General features: G+C 50.1%; 1 long non-coding RNA gene across 2 annotated transcripts; it reads right to left on the bottom strand.

The window, feature by feature from the left end:
• Positions 1-1,704: 1,704 nt before the first annotated feature.
• Positions 1,705-3,916, bottom strand: LOC149127865 (uncharacterized). 2 transcript variants are annotated; one of them, XR_016230004.1, is made up of 2 exons: positions 3,455-3,916; positions 1,705-1,889 (listed from the first exon to the last, which is right to left on the bottom strand). It is a non-coding gene; the product is annotated as an uncharacterized LOC149127865 (long non-coding RNA). The 2 variants fall into 2 exon arrangements; XR_016230003.1 differs by lacking the exon at positions 3,455-3,916 and adding an exon at positions 2,531-3,442.
• Positions 3,917-5,767: the final 1,851 nt, after the last annotated feature.

Genomic DNA, 5,767 nt, shown 5'->3' with positions numbered 1-5,767 from the left:
TGTGCATACACTGACATCAAAGAGTGGGTCGAAGCAGCAGGGACACAGAGATGCTGCGAGTCATTAGACGTCTGCTCTTTGAATTGTCCTCTCACCTGACCTCAGAGTCGCCTACTGAATTCTGGAGAGCAGCTTCAACAGAAGAGCAAAAATCAACAAAGAGAATGATGGTTCCCATTGGTGGCTCGCAAGTTAAAATAGCCAACCTGGGTCTTGTTTTTCTCACTTGTGAAGTGATGTCAAATTAAAACCTTTTCCAACTCTATCATTTAAATATATTTTATTTATTTGAAAGGCAGAGTGATGGGGAGAAACAGAAGGAGAGAGGGAGGGAGGGAGAGAGTGAGAGTGAGAGAGAGAGAGAGAAAGAATATTTTCCATCTGCTGGTTCACTCCCCAAATGGCTGCAATGGCTAGAGTTGGGCTAGGCTGAAGCCAAGAGCCTGGAACTCCATCCTGGTCTCCCAAGTGGGTACAGGGGCCTAAGCACTGGGGTCCTCTGCTGCTGCTTTCAAAGGCACATTAGCAGGGAGCTGTATTGGAAGTGGAGCAGTGGGATTTGAACCAGTGCCCATATGCGATACTGGCATTGCAGCAAGAGGCTTAACCTGCTGTGCCACAATGCCAGCTCCCCAACTCTAACATTCTATGGTTTTATAATGCTATCCATGAATATATTCCCTGCTCTTCCCTGCATGTTCTGTGTAAAGTTCGGAGAGAACTGCCTCCTTCTTCTGCTCCCTGGTTTTCCACACATGCCCTGCTGGCTGGACAGTCATATGTGCCTGTGGGAGAGTAGACAAACAGTAGTCATCATCCTGTCCTTCTCTCCGTCTTCATGTAAATTATTTTTCTATACTTCAGATGGTGTTCATTTGATGGACAATGCTAATTTGCCAAACCAATATTTCAGAGTAATTGAGTGTTTTCATCAGACCTTCTTTTTCCTCCTTTTTTTTTTTTTTGACAGGCAGAGTGGACAGTGAGAGAGAGAGACAGAGAGAAAGGTCTTCCTTTTGCCGTTGGTTCACCCTCCAATGGCCGCCGCGGCTGGCGCACTGCGGCCGGCGCACCGCGCTGATGCGATGGCAGGAGCCAGGAGCCAGGTGCTTTTCCTGGTCTCCCATGGGGTGCAGGGCCCAAGCACCTGGGCCATCCTCCACTGCACTCCCGGGCCACAGCAGAGGGCTGGCCTGGAAGAGGGGCAACCGGGACAGAATCCGGCGCCCCGACCGGGACTAGAACCCGGTGTGCTGGTGCCGCTAGGTGGAGGATTAGCCTAGTGAGCCGCGGCGCCGGCCTCCTTTTTTTTTTTTTTTTTTTTTAAGGGAAAGAGTTTATTAGGGGAAACCTAACAGACTGGAGGGAAGGGGAGAAGAAGGAAAAAGGGAGAAGGAGAGCGTAAGAGAGAGAGAGAGAGAGAGAGATATTCAGGAGCAGGTCCTTTTAAAACTTAAACTTCGCCAGGGGGCGGGCAGGGAGGTAGGAGCAGCAAATCCAATTAGGATGGGGGTGGAGCTGACACCGGTCGTTGGGCCATGTGGTCACCTGGCTTCCAGCAATGGTGGCGGGGGCTAGAGCCTAGGATGGTGTCAGGGTGCAGAACGCGCCACAGATAAGACTGTGCCATTTTACTCACATTCCCCCCTTTTGTTGTTTATAAAGCAGTTTCATGGGATAACATTAGCCCCCAAAGTCCAGGAAGGGTAGGGGGACGATGATCTGTCTTTAGAGCTGACATGGGGCGACGAGGTACTCTTTGCCTGCATGGGGGTGTCTCAAGCTGTTGTTTCCTGGGTGGGGGGCCGAGTATATCCCTGTAGCAGCATATGGTTGACCGCTGGGTTGCTGAATATCTTGGTTCGTTCCATTATCCACTCCTGTAAACACTTAAACAGACACAATAGTATAAAAGGGTGAGAATAGCAACCAATGATCCTAAGAGTGGCATTAACCAGGTAATGAGAGGATTTCATAGAGGAGTCTTCCTCCCTTTTCTAAGTTACTGTTGAAAAATTGGAAGATTTATCAAGATTGCATTAGGCTACAAATGTCAGCACACTCAGCCGAGGTTGGCTTAAATGAGTGGGTTTATTCTTAGTGGAGGAAAGTCTGGAGGTTGGTGGCTTCATGCATTGCTTTAGCGGCAAGCCCTTGGGCCATCCTCTACTGTGTTCCCAGGCCATCAGCAGGGAGCTGGATTGGAAGAGGAGCAACAGGGACACCAACTGGCCCCCATATGGGATGCGGGCCCTGCAGGTGGAGGCTTAGCCTACTACTCCGCAGAGCCGGCCTTTCTGAGAGGCCAGCCTGGTCTACCAGGTGTACATCTTTTCATTCAACTTCCATATTAAAGAAAAAAAAACTTTTTTGATTAGGAAAACAAATTATTCTCCCTGTCCCGAATGGGAAGGTACAGGATTAGTTGTTTCTGTAACCGTTGGGAGGGCAAAGATGATATGACTGCTGATCACAGCATGTAAGCCCAAAGCGGTTGGCGCTCAGCGCTCACGCAGAGGCGACCACAAACCTCATGAAGCTCTGCAAAGCTCCTACCACTCATCTCCATCTGAAGCAGCAAAGCACGCTGCTTTCCTGGGCTCCGCGGAATCTGCCCCAAAACTACGTTTGCCGGTAAGTCGCCCTGCCCCTGACCTTACATAACCCTGGCTGCTTCTGCTGCTGTCCACTAAATCCCAGGCGAGTGTCTTTCACAACAAACCCAAACTGAAGGCCCGGTGTGAAGGGGGCTTCTGGGGAACATGGTTCCTGGCTGCTTCCACGTGCAGCTGGAATGGCACAGCCCAGCGGGCCACAAGCATCACACCTGCGCCCTCCCCTTTTAAATCGAAACAGGATTCCCACAATCCTCAGCATGACCCTTGTGCATTTTCTTGGCCATCTTTCTCTGTTGCATGATTGCAATGGTTGCAGTGGAAATGAGAAAGGGAGCGCTTCGCTGTCCAGTTGGAAATGTCTGTCAGGTTACTAAAACATAGCACCTGCTACCCAGGCGGAGGATGAAGTGCAGATGGAGGGCATGCTGGCGTAGCTGTGGGCCATCACGTTGATACTTAAACTCCTGTTACATGGCGCCCTTCTTCCCACAAGGTGCGCAAACAGAATGCAACACTCAAAAAAATGAAACCGATTAGGCGCTGGGCTGTGGGCTGGGCTGCAGGCTTCCACGGCGGCCAGTTAGGCTTTGTGCGCAGGCCTGTCTCGGAGCAGGGCTGGGCCTTTCCCAGCGCTCTGGCTGCACTTGCAAGCCTTTGGAGGCCCTGCCTAGCTGTGTTGCACACCCGCCCTTCTTGTGGGCGCTCAGCACTGGGAGCTGTGTGAGCTAGCCAGGTGGGCACGGGGGCATGTGTGGGCTGTAGGCAAGAGGACTTGGAGGTGAGAGCATTCTCGACTCCGTTGTGGCCCCCTGAAAATCATTTGTTGACGCGCTTACCCCAGTGCGACCATATCTGCAGACGGGGCCTTTAAAAAGGCAGTTAAGGGCAAACGAGGGTGCAATCTAATCTAATAGACCGGGCCTATGAAAGGAGCTCTGCGCTCACAGCCATCTGTAAGCCAGGAGAAGGGCCGCGGGAGAAACCGGCCCTGCTGGCACCTTCGTCTTGGACTTCCAGCCTCCAGACTCTGGGAAAATACAAATGTCTGTCATTTACGCCACCTGGGTCTGCGGTATTTTGTTGTGACAACTTGAGTAGACTAATCTTAGCGAAGCCAATAAAAACAAACAGGGAGCAGCTCCTAGAATGAATCAGCTCTCAGTTCCCCAATTCCTCTGTCCGGATAATGGGTTAGGCAGGCAGCTAGTTAGGTCAGTGGAACCGGAAGTTGCAAGCTGCCCCCGCCCCCGCGATGTACCCGCCTACTTGCCAATCAAAGCCCCTGCCTTCCCATGATGCATCTGTTGTAGCCAGGACCTGGGTGCCTCGGCGATAAAAGGAAGTGGCAGGCGGGGGAACGCGCTCCTTCCGCCCTGGGCCTCGCACCGAGGCGCTCGGCAGTGTGTTCAGCGCTTGGATGCTTAAGTTTCAGTTTCTCTTTTCTCCAGAGTTTGTGGGCCACTCTTTGGCCCACTCGTGTTGTGTATTTCTCTGTGTAGGGCGGCCCACTCCGGTGCGTGCGTGTGCATTTATAGCCTCACTGCCAGATAAATTTTGTTTTCTACTTGCAAGTGGTGCCAAGCTCTGCTTACTGTTGCTGTGGGAGACAAGAACCTGGAGTAAATAAGTTCAGTGCCCACTGCACCCGGGTCACTCCACCATAGATAAAAAACTCTTGGGAAGAGGAGGGGCTCATTGCTTTAGAATCACTTGCTCATCATGCACAGGGCACGAGTGCAGGGCACCCTATTGGAAAGGTGCCATCAAGACCGCCTACAAAGGAGTAGACCAGATGGATGGAACTGGAGACTTGGCCAAAGTTAGCACCAGGGGCTGTGCGTAAGGAGTGGAGGTGAAGCCGTTTAGTTGTTTCGCTCCCTACACTATTCTGTACTGAGGTCCTTAACTCAGTTCTGAGCTCCAGGACTCACTCCTTAGTGCCAGCTCTTGAAAGTGGCTAAAGAACAAGACTTTTTACACACAGTAAATAATTGATGAGCCTCTGCGTATGGACAGCAAGTGCTAAACCAATGCAGAGCCTCCGGGGGGTGTTTTCCCTTTGTCTGTGTCTGTGTTAGTTCTGCAGTTAACAAGCTCAATGGGGGTAGATCTGGGCTTTATGGTGGCAAAGTAGGACTGATAAAATTAGGCTGAGTGAGCCCAGGTGTAGTGGTGCAGTGGGTTAAACCTGTGTTTGCGTGTGAAGCCAGCATCCCATATCGGAGTGCTGGTTTGTGCCTGGGAAGGTAGCAGATGATGGTCCAAGTACTTGGGCTATTGCTGTCCCCATGAGAGACCTGAATGGCACTCCTGGTTTATATCTGGCCCAGCCCAGGCTGTGTAGCCATTAGGGGAGTGAACCAGCAAATGGAAGTTCTCTATTTCTCTTTGTCTCTCCCTCTCTCTAATGCTTTGTAAATAAATTAATTATAAAAACTCCTCTCTTTGAGCTATTTAAAAAAATTAGGCTGGGTGCTTTAATTCTGTGCATCTCAAGATGTTAGCATTTATGGTGGTGATGGTGAGAACAGAGCCCACCTTAGATGGTATGGTTACAGAGGTGTTCAATGGAACTGCGGTTTCTAGCTCAACAGAGGGAAACATGGCTGGTGGAATTTCTGTGAGGGAAGCATTGCTTTCTTTAGGAAGATTGCCTGGTTTTTAACCTTTTGTTTCAACGCAGTTTATTTATTTTCTTAAATACTTTATTTTGGAAAAATTCCAATATATTTCAAAACATTATATAATCCCCCAACTTCAGTAGTTATGTACTTTGGTCAGTGTACCAGCCCTGGGATTATTTTTAAAATCCCAGACATTCTATTATTCCATCTGCAAATACTCTAGTTTAGACATTGGTGACATTGGTGCATTCAATTTCTTTTTTAATTTGAGAGAGAAGAAGAAGAGAGAGAACTCCTATTTGCTTGTTCACCCTCCAGATGCCAGGGCTGGGTGGGCTGAAGCCAACAGCTGGGAAATCAAGCCAGGTCTCTCAGGTGGGTGTCAGGAACCAATTACTTGATCCATCACTGCTGACTCCCAGCGTCTGCATTAGCAGGAAGCTGGAGTCAGGCAGTGGAGCTGGGCATCAGACGCAGGCACTGTGATAAGCGGTGCAGTGCATCTTAACTGCCAGGGCAAAGCCT

The sequence above is a fragment of the Oryctolagus cuniculus genome, chromosome 2, assembly GCF_051225735.1.
Source record: "Oryctolagus cuniculus isolate XC-2025 breed Fujian yellow rabbit chromosome 2, ASM5122573v1, whole genome shotgun sequence".
NCBI lineage: Eukaryota > Metazoa > Chordata > Mammalia > Lagomorpha > Leporidae > Oryctolagus > Oryctolagus cuniculus.
The sequence above is the reverse complement of the archived record's forward strand: the minus strand, read 5'-3'. Positions and strand labels throughout refer to the sequence as shown.